We start from the raw sequence: 23,519 nt of genomic DNA on the forward strand, positions 1-23,519 counted from the left end.
ATCCACTACAGTATTTAAAGTACTTAAACATCTAAGAAAGCAGCATTTCTCCCAGATTTGCTGTTTATAGGGTTTCAAGAGAGTGGGCTTTAGTCATAACAATGTTTCATCCTGGCCACAGTTTGGGTTGGCACTTTCTTTGAAAGTGTGAGATCAGGCATGTTATGCCATTCAGGCCAGAGTAATATTTTCCAAGGCTGGTCATAAGGAAAACAGAAGCTTGTTAAACAACAGCAGTTCCTGGGAGCAAGACTATTTCTGATAAGCTTGGGAAGAGCTGAGCCCAGGTGCTGTTTTCAAGGCCAAGGCCTAACAAGCATTTCTCAGATCACGCTGCAGCCATGAAAGGAGGAGGGGGGAATGAACCACTACAGGTGCACAAATATGGCTATGCTCACACGTGCTATCATATTTCTACAATTTTTCTAAGGTTAATTGTGGGAAGAGATAGAATAAACTTGAGTTACAAGCTATAAAACCTGCCTTCAGAGGCACATGGCAGCACAAAGGAGCACATGGTGGCACGGAGAGGTTTGTCTCCACCGGACCCTGGCGGGAGGAGGTGTCATGTGGCAGACCCCTATGGAGAGGAGCCTCCTGGGAGCTGCTGGACGGGTGAACAGTGAGTGATCATCCCATAGAAGGAAGTGTGTTGCTGATGTGGCAACACGGGATAGGTCACGTAGTGAGAATTGCCATATAAGGAAATCCTGTGCCTTAGAAATGTGTATAAAATCAGCTCATTTCTTTTGATGACTTAAGAGGCCTCCTAGAAAGAGACTGGACAGGAGTAAAAGAATAAAAGAGGTATTTATTTGAAAGGCCTTCAAAGGTACCCCTGGGGAACCAGAGGCTTTTGCCAAGATGGACCCCAAGATGGACCACAGGTCACGAGTTCTTCACACTTTTATAGGTTTGGTTCATTTGCATATCAGGGTTAATTCTCCAATTAAAGCTTCAGTTTAATTATGTAATTTCCCCTCTGCTTGCCCCCCTTAGAGGCTCTTTGGTTTATACTTTTTGGGCCTAGGATGGTCTGGGTGTCCTTGAAGAGCAGGCCCAGAAAGGCTTTGTCATGTCTACCTAGCACAAGAGAGCAGAAATTAACAGGCTACGAGAAACTTCAGTTACACACTAAGCAGTACAGAATTTGAAAAATATAAAAGTTAAAACCTAAGGCATCATTTTGAATAAACAATTCAGATTCCCTGCCAGTCTGGGTGCGTGCCTCAATCCCCGACAGTTAATTAATTAGTATATCTAGCAGGTACATCCAATAGGAGATCAATTGCCCCAGTAACACACCCTTGGGTCTGCCCCTTGGAGTTGGTCCAGGGGGTTCTTTGCCCTATATCTTGTTATGTCTCTCAGGTGCTGGTTTAAAACAAAATGTTCTTGTTAGAAATTATCTTCTTGAGATTAAGACTAAACAGAATTTCAAGAATGTGACATAATGTGCTAGAAAGGGTTAGCTTACTGTTCTAAAATGTGAGAAAGGGCAAGAAAAATAGTAGAAACTATACAAGTATATATTAAAAATTGACAAAACCACAAATATATTTTAAAAAGCTAAAAATCTTTAGACATCAACATCACCAGCCAGTCAAGGGAGGTGATTGTCCTGCTCTGCTCTGCACTGGTGCAGCCTCACCTCAACTCCTGTGTGCAGTTTGGGGCACCACAATATAAGAAAGATATAAAGCTATTAGAGAACATTGTCTTGGGGTGACGTTATGATATGTATCCCATATCGCTGCCTATGCCCAGAAATTAATTTTTGTGCCTTTCTGTGCCTCTAAACTGAGCCTGAGAGGGAGAAGAAAAAACTGAGCAAAACTTTCTCAAAGCAGTTTGCAGCTTGTTCAAGGTCACATAAAGATAGGAGGTTTTTTTTTTCCCTTCCCAGCCGCGGCGGGGGAGCGAGGAAGCACCCGGCTTGCTGTGTTCCAGTCAGCTTTTGGCCAGTTGTTTCAGTTTCTGGTTCTCCGGAGAGAGACTGAGAGTTGGACTTTGCTTTTTCCTTCTCTAGAATTCCGGATTTTCTCCCTTTGCTACTGGACTGCTTTTCAACCTCAGAGCACATCGGGAGGACTTTTCGTCGGGCACAGAGGGCCTGGCCCTGGGCCAAGCCCCGGCTCCGAGGAGACCAAAGGGAGGACACTAACGCTTTCCCAGGTTTTTCCTCCACAGCAAAAGATTTTACCATTTAACCTCATTTTCCTTTCCCGTGTGTTTGTTAAATAAATAGTTTCATCTTCTTCACTTTCCTTCGAGGAAAATTTATTTTTTTTCCCCGAACCTGGTGGGGGAGGGGTGGTTGTGCCTTCTCTCAGAGTATATATTTCTAAATTTGGCCAAACCGGAACAAATTTAGTGGCGCCCAACTGTGTGGCTCGAAGGAAAGTGAAAACCTGTGCTAATTACATTTTGGTTTGAATTTACATATTCTGTGCTGGAGTAAAATAGTCATCATGTTGGTTGAGTTCATAACATTTCTCTGGCTTGATATATTCATGTATTTCTGGTCCGTAGGCTTGTTTAAGGTACTAGTGCCTTTCTGGTCCCTAGGCTTATTTGCCTATCCACAACTTGGTCCGATCTTATCCTTGATAAGGAATTTTTGCAGAGCAGGGACACGAATTCGGATTTCTATTTTGCTGTGCTCGGTGATAATGATTTATAAGAAGTTGACAGAGGTACAGGCAGCTGTTCAAAGTGTGTATGATAAATGGTTTCTCCCTCCTAACCCCAGTCCTAGCTTCAGTAGCCTGTTTTGGGAATTTATTAGTAACTGCACCCAGATTGTTAGAGGAGGAGGAGATGGGGTTTCCCTTCCCTTTAAATTTGATAGGTTTTCTTTTGAGAGTGTTCAGTTTCCCCTGGATACTAAAGAGACCACCCTCCTGGTATTTAACCTGGTAATCTTCCTCTATATGATTCACAACTTCTCTAGAATGAGAGCTCAGATTTCCCGGGTGACTGCCGAGACACCTGACCCAGAGGTGGAACATCCTGAGTGGTGTGGGGAATGGGAGGATATAGGCCAAATCCTGAAGAAATTCTCTGACCCAATGGTTTGCAATTTTTCCCCTGAACAAGTTCAGAAACCAGCTGAGGTGGCGAAATATCTGAAAGAGAAATACAATGACAATTCTAATGCGAACAAGCTCCTTGCAATATGTTGGGCTTTGGCATATGCCTATCGCACACTGCAGCCGGTAAGGATAGAGAGGCAGGAAGATCAATCAGCAAAGCCTGCAGATACCCCAATCACTCAGGCTGCAGATAAACCAGACAGCAAGCCCAAACCAGATGGAGAGTCTAAGCCACTGACAGTGGCTCCTGTTACAAGGAAAAAGCACATAACCAAAACTGATCGGCCAGTGAAAGATGAGGATAATGGAGGGGAAGGAACCTCAAAAGATGCAGGGGAAGGAACCTCAAAACCACCAACTGACTCAGGCACAGAAACCATTACTGAGTCCATGTCCATAAAGGACCTTCACAGCCTAAGAAAGGATTACACTCGACGGTCCGATGAATCCATAATCAGTTGGATGGTCCGTATTTGGGATGCGGCAGGTGATGATGTGATGCTGGACGGTGCTGAAGCGAGGCATTTGGGATCCCTGTCACATGATCCAGTGATCGACCAAGCGATGAAAAGGGGGACTGACTCTACCAGTGTCTGGAGACGAGTTTTGACAGGCGTGATTGAAAGATATATGTGTGGAGATGATCTCTACATGCAGCAAACCCCGTGGAAGACCATAGAACAAGGGATCCAACGCCTGAGAGAACTAGGGGTGGTAGAGGTTGTCTTCGCAAATGACCCAGGATTGAGGAGTCCAGACCGGGCCAGAGTTATTCCATACATGTGGCGAAAACTCATACAACTTGGGCCACCAGAATACGCTTCTGCTTTAGCAATAATGAAACCAGACTACGGTGCAAATGAGACTGTGAAGGATATGGCAGTGAAGCTCCGAGCATATGCAGACTCTGTGCATGGCCCAACACATGCAAGAATCGCAGCTGTGGAAACACATATGCAGAAAATAGAAGATGAAATGAAGAAGAATCACCAGGAGATTAAAGAGTGCCTTCTCCGCGGACGTTCCCCAGAGAGAAGGCACATCCCACGAAGTGAGCTGTGGGATTTCCTGTGTGACAGTGGGGAAAACATGAGGAAGTGGGGTGGACAACCCACTTCTGCTCTGGCAGCACGAGTGCGTGAATTGAAGGAGCGCAAGTCTCAGAAAGGAGGATCTACCAAAAAGGAAGTAGCACCAGTTGCCTGTAGCCAAACTGCCGGAAATGATGGAAAAGAGGATGGCATGTCCAATTCCCATGAAGGAACCTCTAAGATACAGGCCCAGGGAAAGAAGGATAACCAGGCATAGAGGGGCCCTGCCTCTAGCCAGGTAGAGGTTAGGGAAAACCGTGTTTTTTGGACTGTGTGGATTCGTTGGCCTGGTACATCAGAACCACAAAAATATGATGCCTTGGTTGACACTGGTGCGCAGTGTACAATAATTCCATCGCAGCATGTGGGGGTAGAATCTGTTTCTATTTCTGGTGTAACGGGTGGATCACAAAATTTGACCTTGGTGGAAGCTGAGGTGAGCCTGACTGGAACTGAGTGGAAGAAGCATCTCATTGTGACTGGCCCAGAGGCCCCGTGCATTTTGGGCATAGACTTCCTCCGGAACGGGTATTTTAGAGACCCAAAGGGACTCAAGTGGGCTTTTGGAATAGCTGCTGTGGAGACAGAGGGCAGTAAGCAATTGAACACTTTGCCTGGGTTATCAGAGAACCCGTCTGCAGTCGGCCTTCTGAAGGTGGAAGAACAAAGAGTACCAATTGCCACCTCGACAGTGCATCGCCGACAGTACTGGACAACTCGAGATGCTGTGATCCCCATCCACAAGATGATTCGTGAGCTGGAGAGCCAAGGGGTGGTCAGCAAGACCCACTCACCCTTCAACAGCCCCATTTGGCCTGTGCGCAAATCTGAAGGAGAATGGAGATTGACTGTGGACTATCGTGCCTTGAATGAAGTGACTCCACCACTGAGCGCTGCTGTGCCGGACATGTTGGAGCTCCAGTACGAGCTGGAGTCCAAAGCAGCAAAGTGGTATGCTACTATTGACATTGCCAATGCATTTTTCTCCATCCCTCTGGCAGCAGAGTGCAGGCCTCAGTTTGCTTTCACCTGGAGAGGTGTGCAGTACACCTGGAACCGACTGCCCCAGGGGTGGAAGCACAGTCCCACCATCTGCCATGGACTAATCCAGACTGCACTAGAAAAGGGTGAGGCTCCAGATCACCTGCAGTACATTGATGACATCATTGTGTGGGGGAACACTGCAGCAGAAGTGTTTGAGAAAGGAGAGAAAGTTATCCGGATTCTCCTGGAAGCTGGTTTCGCCATCAAGAAGAGCAAAGTCAAGGGACCTGCCCGAGAGATCCAGTTCCTGGGAGTAAAGTGGCAAGATGGACGACGTCAGATTCCTGTTGAGGTCATCAATAAGATCACTGCGATGTCTCCACCGACCAGCAAAAAGGAAACACAAGCTTTCCTAGGTGCCATAGGCTTTTGGAGGATGCACATTCCTGAGTACAGCCAGATTGTGAGCCCTCTCTACCTGGTTACCCGCAAGAAGAACGATTTCCATTGGGGCCCCGAACAGCAACAAGCTTTCACCCAAATCAAGCAGGAAATCGCTCATGCGGTAGCCCTTGGCCCAGTTAGGACAGGACCCGAAGTGAAGAACGTGCTCTACTCTGCAGCTGGGAGCCATGGCCTGTCCTGGAGCCTCTGGCAGAAGGTGTCTGGTGAGACTCGTGGCCGACCACTGGGGTTTTGGAGCCGAAGCTACAGAGGGTCTGAAGCCAACTACACTCCCACAGAGAAGGAAATCCTGGCAGCCTATGAAGGAATCCAAGCCGCCTCAGAGGTAATTGGAACTGAGGCACAACTCCTCCTGGCACCCCGACTACCAGTGCTGGGGTGGATGTTCAAAGCAGAGGTTCCCTCTACCCACCACGCCACCAATGCCACATGGAGCAAATGGATTGCTCTCATCACACAGCGCGCCTGTATCGGAAAACTGAATCGCCCTGGGATTTTGGAAATAATCACAAATTGGCCTGAAGGTGAAAACTTTGGTCTCGCTGATGAAGAAGAACAAGTGACACGTGCTGAAGAAGCTCCACCGTACAACCAACTGCCATCAGAAGACACACACTACCCTCTTTTCACCGACGGTTCTTGTCGCATCGTAGGGATGAAACTAAAGTGGAAAGCAGCCGTATGGAGTCCCACACGACGGGTTGCAGAAGCTACTGAAGGGGAAGTTGGATCAAGCCAACTCGCTGAACTCAAAGCTGTTCAACTAGCCCTAGACATTGCTGAAAGAGAGAAGTGGCCAAAGCTCTACCTCTACACTGATTCATGGATGGTAGCCAATGCTCTGTGGGGATGGTTAGAGAAGTGGGAAAAAGCTAATTGGCAGGGTAGGGGAAAACCAATCTGGGCTGCTGAAGAGTGGAAAAACATCACTGCCCGAGTCAGAAAGCTGGTTGTGAAAGTCCGCCATGTAGATGCCCATGTCCCCAAGAGTAGGGCTAATGAAGAACACCAAAACAACGAGCAGGTAGATCAGGCTGCAAAGATAGAAGTGTCACAGGTAGACTTGGACTGGAAACACAAGGGAGAGTTGTTCCTAGCTCGATGGGCCCATGATGCCTCAGGCCATCAGGGCAGAGATGCCACCTATAAGTGGGCACGAGACCGAGGGGTGGATCTGACCATGGACAGTATCTCCCAGGTCATCCATGACTGTGAGACATGCGCTGCAATCAAGCAGGCCAAGCGGGTGAAGCCCCTGTGGTATGGTGGGCGGTGGTCCAAATACAAGTATGGGGAGGCCTGGCAGGTTGATTACATCACACTGCCTCAAACCCGCCAAGGCAAGCGCTATGTGCTCACAATGGTAGAAGCCACCACAGGATGGCTGGAGACCTACCCTGTGCCTCACGCCACTGCCCGGAACACCATCCTGGGCCTCGAAAAGCAAGTCCTTTGGAGGCACGGTACCCCTGAGAGAATTGAATCTGACAATGGGACTCATTTTAAGAACAGCCTTATTAACACCTGGGCTAGAGAACATGGCATTGAGTGGGTGTACCACATCCCTTACCATGCACCAGCTGCAGGCAAAGTGGAATGGTGCAATGGATTGTTGAAAACCACTTTGAAGGCACTAGGTGGGGGAACTTTCAAAAATTGGGAACAGCATCTAGCAAAGGCCACCTGGTTAGTTAACACCCGAGGTTCCACCAATAGAGCTGGTCCAGCCCAATCTGAATCCCTGCATACAACAGATGGAGATAAGGTCCCAGTAGTGCATGTCAGAGGTCTGTTAGGAAAGACTGTGTGGGTAAAATCTGCCTCGAGTACAGACAAACCCACCCGTGGGGTTGTCTTTGCTCAGGGACCTGGTTGCACATGGTGGGTAATGCAGAAAGATGGAACAACACGTTGTGTACCACAGGGAGATCTGATTGTAGTGTGAAATGCTTGTATACCCCTGCTTGCTGATTGTCACTGTCACTGTTCACATATAGCTGTGCACATATATATATATATGTATATATATATGTATTAATGTGTGTATAGAATTAGAATATCTCATTTTGGGCATTGAGCCAACAATATGGGATAAGGGGTGGAATGTCTTGGGGTGACGTTATGATATGTATCCCATATCGCTGCCTATGCCCAGAAATTAATTTTTGTGCCTTTCTGTGCCTCTAAACTGAGCCTGAGAGGGAGAAGAAAAAACTGAGCAAAACTTTCTCAAAGCAGTTTGCAGCTTGTTCAAGGTCACATAAAGATAGGAGGTTTTTTTTTTCCCTTCCCAGCCGCGGTGGGGGAGCGAGGAAGCACCCGGCTTGCTGTGTTCCAGTCAGCTTTTGGCCAGTTGTTTCAGTTTCTGGTTCTCCGGAGAGAGACTGAGAGTTGGACTTTGCTTTTTCCTTCTCTAGAATTCCGGATTTTTCTCCCTTTGCTACTGGACTGCTTTTCAACCTCAGAGCACATCGGGAGGACTTTTCGTCGGGCACAGAGGGCCTGGCCCTGGGCCAAGCCCCGGCTCCGAGGAGACCAAAGGGAGGACACTAACGCTTTCCCAGGTTTTTCCTCCACAGCAAAAGATTTTACCATTTAACCTCATTTTCCTTTCCCGTGTGTTTGTTAAATAAATAGTTTCATCTTCTTCACTTTCCTTCGAGGAAAATTTATTTTTTTTCCCCGAACCTGGTGGGGGAGGGGTGGTTGTGCCTTCTCTCAGAGTATATATTTCTAAATTTGGCCAAACCGGAACAACATTCAAAGGAGGGCAACAAAGATGGTGACAGGCCTAGAGGGGAAGCCATAGAAGGAGCAGCTGAGGTCACTTGGTTTGTTCAGCCTGGAGAAGAGGAGAGTGAGGGGGAGACATCATCGCTGTCTATAGCTTCCTCACGATGGGAAGTGGAGGGGCAGGCACTGATCTCGTCTCTCTGGTGACAAGTGACAGGACCCAAAGGAATGGAATGAAGCTGCAACAGGGGAGGTTTAGGTTGGATATTAGGAAAAGGTTCTTCACCCAGAGGGTGGTTGGGCACTGGAATGGGCTCCCCAGGGCAGATGTCATGGCACCAAGACTATCTGAGTTCAAGAAGCATTTGAACAATGCTCTCAGGCACATGGTGGAATTCTTGGGATGTCTTGTGCAGGACCAGGAGTTGGACTTCAATGATTCTTGTGGGTCCCTTCCAACTCAGGATATTCTATGATTCTGTGAGATTCTGTACAGGTACATGGAATGGAATTGCTTATAGGAGAAAGACTAAATTTGTAAAACATAGACTGGGATATTTCTTTTTTCTTGAAGGTTTTTTGAATGTTGCATGTTCTCTCCTCCATCATCTTTTCTTTCATAATCGTTCTTATATACAATAACGGTCTGTAATGGGTTGACCCTGGCAGGATACCAGGCACCCACCAAAGCCTCTCTATCATTCCTCTCCTCAACTGGACAGGGGAGAGAAAATATAATGAAGGGTTCATGAATTAAGGACAGAGAGCAATCACTCACCAAATACTGTCACAGGCAAAACAGACTCAAATTAGAGATAATAATTGAATTTATTACTAACAAATTCAGAGCAGGATAATGAGAAGTAAAATTATCTTGGGGTGACTTTGTGATGTGTATCCCCTATCGCTGCTCCATGCCCAGAAATTAATTTTGTGCCTTTCTGTGCCTTTAAACTGAGCCTGAGAGGGGGGAGGAAAACCTGAGCAAAACTTCTTCAAAGCAGTTTGCAGCTTGTTCAAGGACACACAGAGAGAGAGACTTTTTTCAGCTGCGGCAGCAGAGGGAGAGTAGAGAAGGCACCCGACTTGCTTTCAGCCAGTTTTTTCAGCTCCTTTTTCTTTCTCCAGAGAGAGACGGAGAGTTGAACTTTTATTTTCCTGGGACTGTTTTTTTCCTTTTTTTCTCTGCTGGACTGTTTGAACATCAGAATACATCGGGAGGAATTTCCACCGAGGCCTTGGCCCTGGAGGTGGGCCCACTACCCTGTCCCAGCTCCAAGGAGGGGGAGAGAGATCTATGGAAGGACTCTGAAATTTTCCCAGGTTTCTCTCAGCAGAGCGAGAGGTTTTATTATTTAGCATTATTATCCTTTCCTCGTGCGTTTGGTAAATAAATAGTTTTTATCTCTTTCACTTTCCTTTGAGGAAAAAAGTTTCTTTTTCCCGAACCTGGTGGGGGAGGGGTGATTTGTGGCCTGCCTTCTCTCAGAGGATATATTTCTAAATTTGGCTAAACCGTCACAAAAATAAATCTTAAAACCACCTTCCCCCCACCCCTCCCTCCTTCCCAGCTCTACCTCCTCCCCCCCCCAGCAGGGCAGGGAGACAGGGAATGGGGGTTATGGTCAGTTCATCACACATTGTTTCTCCTGGTGCTCAGGGAGAGGAGTCCTTCCCCTGCTCCAGCGTGAGTCCTTCTCATGAGAGACAGTTCTCCACAAACTGCTGCAGCGTGGGTCACTATTCCATGGGGTCACAAGTCCTACTAGGAAACCTGCTCTAGCATGGGCTCCTCTCTTCACAGGTCTGCAGGTCCCTGCGAAGAGCCTGCTCTGCCGTGGGATTTCCACAGGGTGGCAACCTCCTCTCAGGCATCCACTGTTGGTGTGACACAGCCCACCGCGGGGCTGGGGCTGTGTAATGCCAATCAATCCCAGCCCCTCCCCTGGATCGAGTTCCCCGAAGAGTCAGACTCAGGGGGCGGCTCAGAAGCCTAAGCCGCAACCCCCCTGGGCGGTGCCCGGGTACAAGCCACAAGTTCGGGAAAATTCTCGGTAACTCGGTTGTTCATTGGTTCTCTATTATAACCCCCGCCTCTCGGTTTACCTCAGTGGTTCTTGTTATATTGTATCCTCCCCCTGGCTTGTAACTCATTGGTTGTTTTTCCCTCTAACTGCGGTTTTCAAATTGCCTATAAAACTGAGGACAAGGCTCCGAGGACCCATCCCATCACAATCCCATCGCATTCCATCCCATCACATCGGATTCCAGCCTGTTTGGGTTGCGAAACTTCTAACAATAAACCTGTTAGAAGCCAGACCCGAACAGCCTCTCTCTTCCTTTGTCTCCGAGCTAACGTGAGCCTACATCATCGGCTCCTGCCGTGTTTCCTCTGCCGAGAAGCTAGCTAGCCCAGCAAGCAGCTCTTTTCCTGATCCCGAAGTCGCTTCTGAGACGGGCAGAAGTAACGCAGCTGGACTCGCTTTGACCTGGGGCACGCCAGAGTTGGTGCTTCGAACACCAAACCCTGTGTTAATCCACCTGCTCCGGCGTGGGTCTCCTCCCCCACGGGCTGCAGGTAGATCTCTGCTCTACCCTGGACCTCCATGGGCTGCAGGAGTACAGCTGCCTCACCATGGTCTTCACCACGGGCTGCAGAGGAATCTTGGCTACAGCGCATGGAGCACCTCCTCCCCCTCCTTCTCCACTGACTTTGGTGTCTGCAGAGTTGTTCCTCTCACATATTCTCACTCCACTCTCCTTTGGCCGCAATTATGTCTGCCCAATAACTTTTTTTTCTTCTTCTCAAATATGTTATCACAGAGGCATTACCACCATTTCTGATTGGCCCAGCCTTGGCCAGCAGCACATCAGTCCTGGAGCCGGCTGGCATTGGCTATGCTGGACATGGAGGAAACTTCCATCAGCTTCGCACAGAAGCCACCCCTGTAGCCCCCCTGCTACCAAAACCTGGCTCTATAAACCAAATACAGCTACAAGTTTCAAACACTGGTCAAAAATAGTCCATTTCAACATTATACAGCCAAATAACAGTGCACACTAAGGAGAGGAAAGAGCACTTCTGTCTACAAATGCTATCTACAATCTTGAGATGTTATTTTTTCCTCAGCCATTTGGGACATAAAAATTGCTTTTATGGCTTTCCTATTATTTCCTATGCCTTAAATTCCATTGTACCATCACCAAAGGTGTGTTAACTGATAAATATTAGACATTCTCTATTTTATAAAATTTTCTTAAAAGTATAATTGCTAGAGTTTGAATATTTTACCCATATCTATAGAAGTGTATTCATACTGAAATAGTGAAGTTTAATGCATTAACTACACCATTATGTAAGCATCAATTGGGTGTGTTACTTCTGGCCAACTTTCTGCACTTCCTTAGATTTCCTCAACGGAGAAAACAGTCTTCTTACATCTTCCAGGGTATCAAGGGAGACCTTTGATTGCAGTACTTTTTGCAGACTCCACTGTAATATATTCAGTGTATACAGTATATGGGATTTCTGGCTGTGAGGTTCATGTGCTGTCAAATCAGAGATTAGAAACCTTTTTCTTGTCATTAATCTGTCTGTCAAAAAAGTATGATTCTGTCTTCTCAGGAAAAAGGAACATAGTCTGTTGTAGGAATTCTCTTTAGGAATAACTCAATAAATAAACAAACCCCTGTAATATAGAAAGTGTGCTGGTTTCTGAATGCCTTTCTGAATGGCCCAGTCCTTCAATGAACATCCATTTTGGCAAAATTATTCTAGATAGCTAATTTTGTTCTACTGCATGCTTTGCATAAAATAAACATTTTTTCAGTCTTTGCTTTCAGTTGCTAAAAAAATTTATTTTAGAAACCAAACAGGAAGCATGCCTGAAATGCTAGCAGCACTTTGGTATACTCTTTTTTATAAAATGTCAGTTTTATTCTCGTATATGGACTGCTCAACAACCCTTCCATGCCCTGTGTGTAGTACATGGGACAGACAGTACTGAATAGTATTTCCAAAGAAAATGGAAACACAGTGCTTTCAGATGGTGTTTTTTCAGGTAAAAAAAGACATAAGCTGTGTTAACAAACTGCATTATAGAACATTTTGAATTATAATTGCTGTTGCAAACGATCGATGACTTCGGTGAGGAGAGACATTGCAGGCAACTGATACGATTGATATAAGCAAGCTCCGTTTATTAGCAATACAAAGGCACTTATATAGTGTATTGAATACAAGCTTATCAGTTCTTTAATTAGTTGAAACTTACAGAAGCGCATTCTTACTTCTACATAATTGGGTTAAATAAAAGACTACATTTGGCAAGCTTCTTATTATTTATGTTTTGTCTTGAGAGATCAAAGATCTTCCTCCCTTCTTAGGGATAGTCCATCTTATCAGCACAGCTGCACCTTCTCAAAACTCCCTTCTGGTTCCCAGCCTGGTTTCTCACACAGGGATTTGTCTCATGTAGAATTTTTCTCACACAGGCCTTTTTACTTGTACAGTTGGATTATTGATCCAATAATTCTATCAATGAGCCATGTCCCTGCTCCTCTAACCATTCTCCAACAAATTTCCATCTCTTTTTAGAGAAAAAAAAAGCTCTATATAACCATTGTGTTACTCTATTTTAAAGTTCATTTGTTTTAGTAGTGTGTACAGATTAGAGCACTTGTATATCTGGAAAGCTCAGGTTTTTCAGTTAGAACTTGACCATGTTGCATCTCTTACCTTCTCTCAGATAATTTGTAAAAACATTTTGAAAGCCTGAAGAGGGGGAAGATGTATGAATCTTTCCTCCCAGTGGTATATATGACAATGTTTAAGGGGTTCCTATGTGTTTGATTTTGAGTTCATAAATGGAAGGTTTCAGAGACAGAAGAGTGGTGGACAGAAAGCTTTTTCCCCCAGGAAATTTTAATTTCTACTAAAAGTCACATAGACAATTCATGGGTTCAGGCTGAAGCACCCTTGAAGAGTCTTTAGTCACTATTAATTTTATCATAAAGTAAAATAGAGGAAAGAAACTTTTTTTTTTTTGTGGTCCTAGTAAGAGCAATCCTTTGTTCTGAATTTTCCCTTGTCTAAAGGGAGAATACAATTTCTTGGAAATACTTTGCCAGCTCCCCAAGCTCTACCTGACTAGATCATTCATCCTTTGGAACCTAGAGATATAGACTAGGACAAATGCTGAATATCCCTAAAGTTTTATCCCTGGTGATATATCACTCCTCACACTCACTAAAGAAGTGGTATAAAACATATATCAGATTACTAACACTCACTGCCAGCCTTGACACCAACAGATGAGTTGTATGGTTGACTCTTTTCTCTGGCTTACAATGTGACCTGTGATTTTTTTGATGAGGATGTGGTCACTGTCTCATGGAAGCACACCAAAGGGCATGGGACCCTGGAGCATAATGATAACATTTTTATAGCTTTTTTCACTGCAGTATATGTACACCATCTCTTAGATGCCCTGCAAGACTATTGCCTTTATCATGACAGAGATTCTATGATATTTTTGAGTCATCCAAAGTATTGGAACCTCTCACTTAATGACTATTTTGGCAAGTTGATGAGCAAGTTGCTGCCAGATGAACACATTAGAATTTATGTCATCAGGCCTCAAACTCTATGGCTACTTGCAGTCTGGAGGAAAGTCTTGTTTAAAGGTTAAAGGCATCATGCTGAATTCAATAAAAGGATGAAAGATCAATTTTGAGGCCCTGAGGGATCTCAGCTTGAATTACAGCATAAATCCAGACAGTGACTGCTCTGTCATGATACAGAAGCATTCTATCATCAGGAACAAGCACAATGGGCAAAAGTAACCAGGCCAGTCAGGAAGACATAGAAGGTATGCAAGAGACTGGAAGGATCGCTGGCTCAAAACATTTCAGGTGCATGTGTGGGGAAAGAGGCAAGTCAAGTCTTGCTCTGGCGAGGCAATGCCCTGCTCCACACGCTCCACCCCACTGGGGCCTGTAGCCCAGCCCCTGCAGGGGCCACCAATCACTGGCACACTGGAGGCAGTGCTCCACACCCCACCCCTGGAGCCCCTAACCCAGCTCCTGAGTGGCCACCAGACCAGAAGTCCTACCTGGGGGAAGGGCCCAGGAAAGCCAAAGTGTACTTAAGCCAAAGCATAAGGTGAGCGTATGTTGAGCTTGGATGGGTTACCCTTCCTTCTTGGACCAGGGTAAGAGAGCAGAGGAGACTGCTGTTCTGCTAAGTTCTTTATTTCATAGTCTCATAGCTTTCTTGAAGGCAGAGTTTGAATGGGGTTACATGATAAAGCCAAGCAGCAACAACAAACAGCAGGCAGAAAACAGCTGCCTCTTCTTCTAAATGCTCTATATTGTTTTCTCACAGAAGTGTGGATTATATTTGTTAATTGACCAATATGATTAACACACGATTCTAGTTTTCCTTTTCTTAACCTATCCTGGTCTAATTCTAACAGTCGTAAGTCTTACACAAGTGTTACATAGGTATTACACAGATTTGCATATACAGTTTCTATCAACTTTATGTGAGCACTCTAAAAAATGTGAACAGTATAGTTCTATCTATATTTTGTCTAAAGTAAAGAATTCTGTGAAAAGGTAACACTGCTGCAGCAAGAACTGTGTTTAAGGTCTCTGCTACAGCTTTTTAATGTTTAAGGCACTTAGCATATATTTCTACTAAAAGTTAAAAAATCTATATTTCTATTTCACTTTGGTGTGACTTCATGTATCTCAGCTTGTCCAAAGGTTTTAATTCAGCCCCTGTGCTTTGGCTTCCCTCTGGGCATGAGTCCAGAGAAGCTTTCACTCCAACAAGCACGTCTTGACCCTACCTCCATTGGATTTTATATCAGCTGGAACACCAATGGAACTCAGGACTGGTAGCTATATTTGTTCTTTTCTATCTCTCTTCTCTCTTTTTTCTCTTTCTTCTTCTTCTAATTCCCCCTTCTCAAAGTTTGAGTAACTTAAATTCGGATGGATGGGAGTTTGCTGAATTGAATGGGCTTAGAGTTTGCTAAGTTAATGCTTTGTGAAATGCTTTATATTGATTGAATGTTGCTTTAAGCTTTTGACAAAGTTCTCTGATTTCTAAAGTTGCTAGTAAAGTTTTTTGTTGTTTTGACCTCTTGAGAATATCTTGTCAGCATTTTTCCCTTGCGTCTAACTCATGGTACATAAATTCTCTAAGCCCTTTTAAGATACTCATTGAGTGAGTTCTGGGGCCTTACAAGGTAGTCTATGAAAAAAGGGAACTAACTGAAAATATTAACAGCCTCCCCTATGGTTTCTGATCATAATCATGCATTGGGAGCATCCCTTTTCTGCTATTCTGTCAGGGCCTAGCAACTGTGGGAAGTTATTTTATCAAACTCTTTTGGAGAATGTCGACAGCTTGCTGTCTGTTATGTCTGAGAATATTATGTGGTGTTAGTTGATGGCACAGTCTCTCCAGGGGTATACTTGTTGCGGCATGGGCTTATACACAAACAGTCGCTTTGAGGTGCACCTGCTACAGCATGGCCTTACCTGCAGCCACAGTCCTTTCAGAAGTTTACCTGCTCCAATGTGACCTTAGCTATGACCACAGTCCCTTCAGGGGTGTACCTTCTCTGTTGTGGGCTTATCCATAGTCACATGCTTTGAGGTGCTCCAGCATGACCTCATGCACAGCCACTGATGCTTCAAGGTGTACCTGCTTCAGCATGAACTTATCCACAGCCACAGATGCTTTGAGCTGTACCTTTTCCAGCATGGACTCATAATTGGGCCACAATCCCTTCAGAGGTATACCTTCTGTGAAAGAGACATAACCACGGCCACGGATGCTTCAGGGTATCCTGTTCCTGTGTGGACTCATTCACAGATCACAGTCCCTTTGACTCAAATTCACACTGGAGTTCCAGCCTGTCCAGTATAGAAACAGCAGAGATGCCCTGGCCATCTGCCAGCCCAGGTGCATCACTAGGGCTGTTATCAAAACATTCCCAGGCACAGCAGAGTAAGATGATAAGCAGTTCGTAGTACAGCAGCAGCAAAAGCAAAAAGCCGTCACTAATGAGCACTAGACTAATATATAATCAGGAAAGCAAGCCCATATGGCAAGCATAGGAGCCTTTCAATAAGTACCTAAACAGCAATAACAGCTATAAAATCGATTGAGCACATTCCAATCAAATCAGTCGTTATTTCTTATCCTTTGAGCCCAAAAGGACTGTTGTGGTTCTGATGCCTTATGAGGCCTCCTAGACACAGAGAATGGACAAGAGTAAAAGAATAAAATAGGTATTTATTTGAAAGGCCTTCAAAGGTACACCATGGGAGCCACAGGCTATTGCCAAGATGGACCCCAAGATGGACCACAGGTCACGAGTTCTTCACACTTTTATAGGTTTGGTTCATTTGCATATCAGGGTTAATTCTCTAATTAAAGCTTCAGTTCAGTGATGTAATTTCCCCTCCACTTGCCCGCCTTAGAAGCTCTTCAGATTATACTTTTTGGGCCTAGGACGGTGTTATGTCTACCCAGCCTGAGAGAACAGAAACCAACAGGCTACAAGAAACTTCAGAGTTTCAGACTAAGCAGTACAGGATTTGAAAAACACAAAGGTCAAGATCTAAGGCATCATTTCCCCCCTTTAGAGGCTTGACAAGGCCTCTACCTTGTCTAGACTCTATTTTACATATTCTAATATCCACTAATAATATGTCTAACAGCAGTATATATCTATAAACAAGAATTATGATTACAATCATTATAAACAATCTGTGATCTAGGGTCAGTTTGGTAACCATGAAACCAGGGTGTGGAAGATACAATCAGCTTTGAATGTTATCCAATGTAAGATCTAAGTTGATTCTCAAATTGTAAACAAATTTTGTTGATCTTTCCACTTCAGTTTACATGTTTGTATCCAAATGAATGTCTTTGGATATACTTTGGACTAGAATCATATGCAAAATTTAGTTCCAAACCTGAGCCAGGATTGCCAACTGTGTAGATAATAAGCACAGAAAAAAAAATCATTTAAACTACATCATCTTCATTTGTATCAGTCTCTGTTTTCTCAGTTGTTTCAGGAGCAGAAGCCTTCTTAACTCTGGAGTAGTGAATCCAGGGTCCTTTGCCAGCAACTTTGACTGCGGTGAGGGTGGTCAGCAAAATCTGGAATGGTCCCCTCCACTTGGCCTGTAGAGGATCACTGTCCCACCACCTAACACAGACCCAGTCTCCAGGCTGGAAGGGATGTGCAGGAGTGTCCAGTCCTATGGGTCTGGATAACACAACATAATTCTGGAGCTTCTGCAAAGTAGAACCTAAAGCCATTAGATATCTTTGCAAATCAAGTTTTCCCCTCATGTGAATTTCACCTGGAACATGTGGAATTTGATATGGCCTGCCATACAATATTTCATAGGGACTGATGTTATCCCTCCGCCTTGGTTGTATACAGATCCTCAGTAAAGCTATAGGCAAGGCCTGAACCCATGTCATGGATGTCTCTTGACAAATTTTGCTAATTTGTGCCTTAAGGGTCCCATTCATGCGTCCCACCTTACTGCTTGCTTGGGGTCTGTATGGTGTGTGCAGATCCCAAGCAATTCCCAAAATCTGGCTAACTTCTTGAATTACATTTGCAACAAAATGTGGTCCCCTATCCGAGCACATACCTAAAGGAACCCCAAACCTTGGTATTATATGATTAAGCAAAACTTTCATCACCTCCTTGGCTGTGTTAGTGCGACAGGGGTAAGCTTCAGGCCATCCACTGAAGGTGTCAACCAACACCAGTATGTACCTGTATCCTTCTTTGCATGGTAACTCAGCAAAGTCTATTTGCCAGTAATCTCCAGGAAGATCCCCTGCTTTTGTTACTCTTAACTCTTTTCTTTGAATCAGGATTGTTTTTGCAGCAGGTTTTATACTTGCTCACTACTGATTGTACAGTATCTGCCCTTTCTTTTCCTATTACTACCTTTTTCAGATGTTTCAGAAGATTTTCAATCTTGAAATGTGTGCTTTCATGTTTTCTTTGAGCTAGCTCTTGAAGGATTAGAGGTGGGACTACAACCTGATTTGCAGGTGTAACAGCCCATCCATTTTCTGTGATCTCAGCCTTAAGAAACTTAATTAACTTGTGGTCTGCCTAATCATATTTTGGGGTGAAACCTGACAAATCAATCTTTTTTTTGTGGAATTACTGCAAGAATACCTTTTTCTGCAGCCCTTCTTGCTGTTTCATCACCAAAGCAATTTTCCAATTCTGGAGTGGTTTTCCCTTTCTGGTGACCCCTACAATGCATGATAGCTACTTCTGTGGGTCTTTTGATGCTCTCTAAGAGGGCAAGGATTTGTTCAGCATGTTTGATCTGGTTACCTTGAGCATTCAACAGTCCTCTCTCCTTCCAGATGGCTCCATGGGCATGGACAACACTAAATGCATATTTGGAGTCAGTCCAAATATTTACCTTCTTTCCTTCACTCAGGTCTAGGGCCCTTGTCAGAGCAATCAGTTCAGCTTTCTGCGATGACGCATCTGCTGGCAGGGCCTTCGCCTCAATCACCTTGTCCTGGGTTGTTACTGCATAACCTGTCATTCGCTTACCATTTCTCATGAAGCTGCTTCTGTCTGTAAACAGCTCCCAGTCTGGATTTTCTAGGGGCACGTCCTTCAGGTCTGGTCTGCTGGAATAGACCTCCTCGATTGTCTGCAAACAGTCATGCTCAGGCACATTCTCAGTTAAGGTAGAGGACAGAAACATGGCAGGGTTAACAACAGAAGTTGTTTTCAGGGTAACATCATCCTGTTCTAACAGCAGTGACTGATATCTAAGCATCCAATTGCTGGACAGCCAATGTCCTCCTTTCTGTTCCAGTACTGCTGCTACTGCATGTGGCACATACTCTTCAATGTGTTGTCCAAGGGTGAGTTTCCGGGCTTCTTGAATCAGGATGACAGTAGCTGCCATGGCCTTCAAATACCCAGGCCACCCTTGGTTAACATTGTCTAGCTGTTTGGAAAAGTAGGTCACAGCCCTCTGTTGGCTTCTGAGGTGCTGTGCTAATACGCCCAGTGCCGCATTGAGTCTCTTGTGTAAAAAGTTCAAAAGGCTTAGTCAAGTCTGGTAAGCCCAGTGCTGGAGCTGATATTAGAGAATGTTTCAGCTGTTTAAATGCAGCCCTTGTGCTTTCAGTCCAAATTATAATGCCATTTTCAGCTGCTTTTATTGATCCATATAAGGGTTTCACCAACAACCCATAATTTGCTATCCACAAACAACACCAACCTACCATTCTCAGAAAGGCTTGCATTTCTCTCATGGTGTGGGGCTCTGGTAGTTGGAAGATGGCTTCTTTCCATTCTTTGCTGAGCTGTCGGTGTCCACAGAAGATCTCGAGTCCCAAGTAAACTATTGCTTCCTTAGTGACCTGTGTTTTGTCTTTGGGAAGTCTGTATCCACTCTGTCCCAAAAAGTTTAACAAGCTTACAGTGAATTGGATGCAGTCATCTCTGGTTTTAGCTGCAATGAAGATATCATCAACATACTGAAGGATAACCCCTCCTGGCTCTTGCCTCCTCCAATCTTCTAATTCTTTTGCTAGCTGGTTTTCAAATATTGTTGGGCTATTCTTGAAACCCTGGGATTAGACTGTCCCAGTAAGCTGACTTTTCCTTCCTGTTTCAGGGTTTTCCTACTCAAAAGCAAAAAGCTCCTGGCTGTTTTTATGCACAGGAATGCAGAAAAAGGCATCTTTTAGGTCCACAACAGTAAACCACCCTAATTCATCCGTCAGTGTGGTCAAAAGTGTGCATGAATTTCCTACCACTGGGTGTATGTCCTCTTTAATTCTGCTAATTACCTTTAGATTTTGCACTAATTGCTAACTCTTACCATCCGCGTTCTTTACCGAAAGGGCTCGGCTCACTTTCATGAGATCATCCGCTGAGCTGCTCTCCAGGCATGTGGCGTTGCTATGGAAACTCAAGGGCCTGAGAGCGGGAGGGACACCACTCCCTCTGTGGGAGGTTCCCTCCCCGCCCTCCTGGTGGAAGGCCTTGCCTCCCAGCTCCACCTCTAAGGACGGTGCCATAGGCTGCACACACTGGCACCCCAGCTGACAACATGAATGAGCGTTTTAGGTCACTCAAAGAATCCCTGGCAAAGGTATCAGCAAAAGCAGGTTTAATATAAAAGTGGAAGCATGACAAAGTTCATTAGCAAGGTTCACTCTACAGGTGGTGGCAGAACCAATGAGGAATTGTGCGTTGCTTGACCTCATACTAACAAACAAGAAAGGCCTTATTGGAGATGTGAAGCTTGGGGGCAGCCTTGGCTGCAGTGACCATGAGATTGTGGAGTTCAGTACTGGGCAAGGAGGAAGCAAGTATGATTAAAACCATGGACTTTAGGAGAGCTAGCTTTAGCCTCTTTAGGGATCTTCTTGGAAGAATCCAGTGGGAACAGGCCCTGCAGGGAAGAGGGGTCCAAGAGAGCTGGTCAATATTCAAGTGATACTTCCTCCAGGCTCAAGAACAGTGCATCCTGATGAGCAAGAAATTGGGCAAAGAGGGCAAGGACCTGCATGAATGAACAAGGAACTCCTGTTCCTTGTGCAAGCAGGAAATACCCAGGAGGTGGATGTAGGGACAGGCCACTTGGAATGAATATAGAGATGTTGTCAGAGTAAGTAGAAATGAGACAAGGAAAGCTAAGACTCATCTGGAAATAAATCTGGCCAAGGATGTCAAGGACAGCAAGAAGGGCTACTTCAAATAAATCAATAACAAAAGGAAAACAAAGGATAATATGAGCCCATTACTAAATGGAGGGGGGACCCTGGTAACAGAGGACACAAAGAAGACCGAGTTACTGAATGCCTTCTTTACATCAGTTTTCACTGACAAGACCAGTTCTCAGGGATCTCCAACCCAGGAGACCAGAGTAAAGGAATGTTGGAAGGAAGACTTTACCTTGGTCAAGGAGGATTGGGTTGGAAAACACATATGTGCTGGTTTTAACACCAGCCAGAAATCACACTCCAAATCAGCCACTCCCCTTCCCCCCGCCCCTTCTGGTAAGGGGGGACAAAAGCAGTGATTATGGGTTGAGATAACAATTTACTGAAAGCACAAAGCAAGAATAAGACACGCACAATAACAGCAATATTAATAGCAAAAGTATGCAAAAAGAGGTGTTTTACCCACAAAAAAAGGTGTTCACCACTGGGAACAAAGCCAAGATGGTGGACACTCCCCATAGGTTGCATCTGTGTGGCTTCCCCAGAGAAAGGCAATATGGCGACCGTTCCCACATGCTGCTCACGTGGCCACTAAGAACAAAAGCAAGATGGCAGGGGAAATCTTGCCGCTAGCCTTTCCTGTCCCCCAACCCAAAACAAATGGAAAATAGTGACAAAAAAACCCCCAGAAGTTAGGTCATCTGAGTAGGGTCATGCAGCTGCTCCACTGGGCCCGGTGCCTGCACCTCTGTTTCTACTGCTCCGCTGCACTGGAGGTCACTGCTGCCTTTTTCCTACTGCTCAGCTGCACTCCTTTTCAGTTCGTTTGGCAGGGGTCCTTTCTGATTAGCTCAACAGGCTCAACTGGGTTGGGGTTGCCCCTGCTGCCAGTCCATTCCCTGCTGGCAGCCTCCCAACCAGCATTGTTAGTTCAGCACTACAGTAGATTCTTAGTTTTGCCGCTGTCCCTTTCAGCACCACTTCTAGTAGCCACATTCTGCAGAACTGCGGAGTGGTGGAGGCCTGATGGGATGCATCCACAAGTGCTGAAAGAGCTGGCAGACACCATACTGAGTGTCATGGGTTAGCTAGCATAGTCCCAGAAGTGATGTTCCTGCAAAGGGGTGCTTACAGCTTCCTCTGTGACCTGACAGAACCTATCAGCTGGCCAATTTGAATATGGACAATTCTTTAAGCCACTTAAAATTGTGACCACCTCTGTGATGCGCACTTAAGAATAGAAAACCCCCCCACAGCTCTCTGTCTCATTTCCGGTGTTGGGACAGGTGGCTGTGGGCCCTGTGCGGGGGCCAGCAGGCCTGGCCTAGGCCCTGCTCTGGCCAGGCTGGGCCGGGCCACGGCCGTCCTGGAGCCCATGGGCCCTGTTCCACCCGTGGAACCCCCCCACAGCCCTGCTGTGGGAAGACAGCCGGCTCCCCCTCTCCAGTGCTGCCAAGATTCAGCTAAAGCTGCACCGCTGTATGGCAGAGGTCATGTGACCAACAGCGATAAGCCACAGTCCAGCTGCAAGGCCTAGGTGAGATTAATCCTTTTATTGCAATGAAGAGCTGAAAACCTGAAGGAAGAGAAAGAGGAGATGCTTAAAGCTGAAAATCTGTTGCGAAGCTATGATATATCAGAGTACCCGTTGTAATCTCATGAAGGCATGGGGGGTGGACCATTCAACTCGTGAGCAAAAGCACCTGTGCTGAGATAGGCAGATGCTGAAGCAGCTGTAATTTCATTAGATGTTTGGACAGGGAGAGATGGGAGTGATGAGGACTTTTGCTCCAAATGGGAAAGGAGAAGACCTCAGTTCCTAGAAGTGCTCCCAGAGATAGTCCTAAAGAGGAAGATGAGGAAGACCCTTTGCTCCCAGGGAAGGAGAAGGGCCTCTGTTCTTAGAGATGAAATGCTCCCAGAGATGGGTGAAGAGAACTTTTGTTTCTGAATGGCTCAACCTTAAAATTGTACCCCAAAAAACTTCAAGAGTGGACCCTCAAAAGCAGTTGTGGGAAAAGCTGCAAGTTGGGGGGAAGGGACTCACATGCGAGCAGAGAGACTCCTCTTCCTAAATGGACTGAACAAGGTTATTATGGAAGTGGTAAACAGACTGAACATCTCAAGGGTTGTCTTTTTACACTGTCACTTGGAGAAGGGAGAAAGCTGGGGGGAGGAGAAGTGTTCTGAAGGTGTGGTATAATTTTTTTTTTCCTTCTTTTTGGTCTGTTAATAAACTTCTTTATATTCTTTCAAGTTGGTGCCTGCTTTGCATTTCTCCTAATTCTTATCTCACAGATGGTAAACAGTAATGAGTATTTTGGACCAAACCACTACACTAAATTGGTGTTTCCACCCGGTTACAAACCAAACCAGCTACACTGAGGC

Source organism: Aphelocoma coerulescens, assembly GCF_041296385.1.
Source record: "Aphelocoma coerulescens isolate FSJ_1873_10779 chromosome W unlocalized genomic scaffold, UR_Acoe_1.0 ChrW_unloc_scaf_1, whole genome shotgun sequence".
Lineage (NCBI taxonomy): Eukaryota > Metazoa > Chordata > Aves > Passeriformes > Corvidae > Aphelocoma > Aphelocoma coerulescens.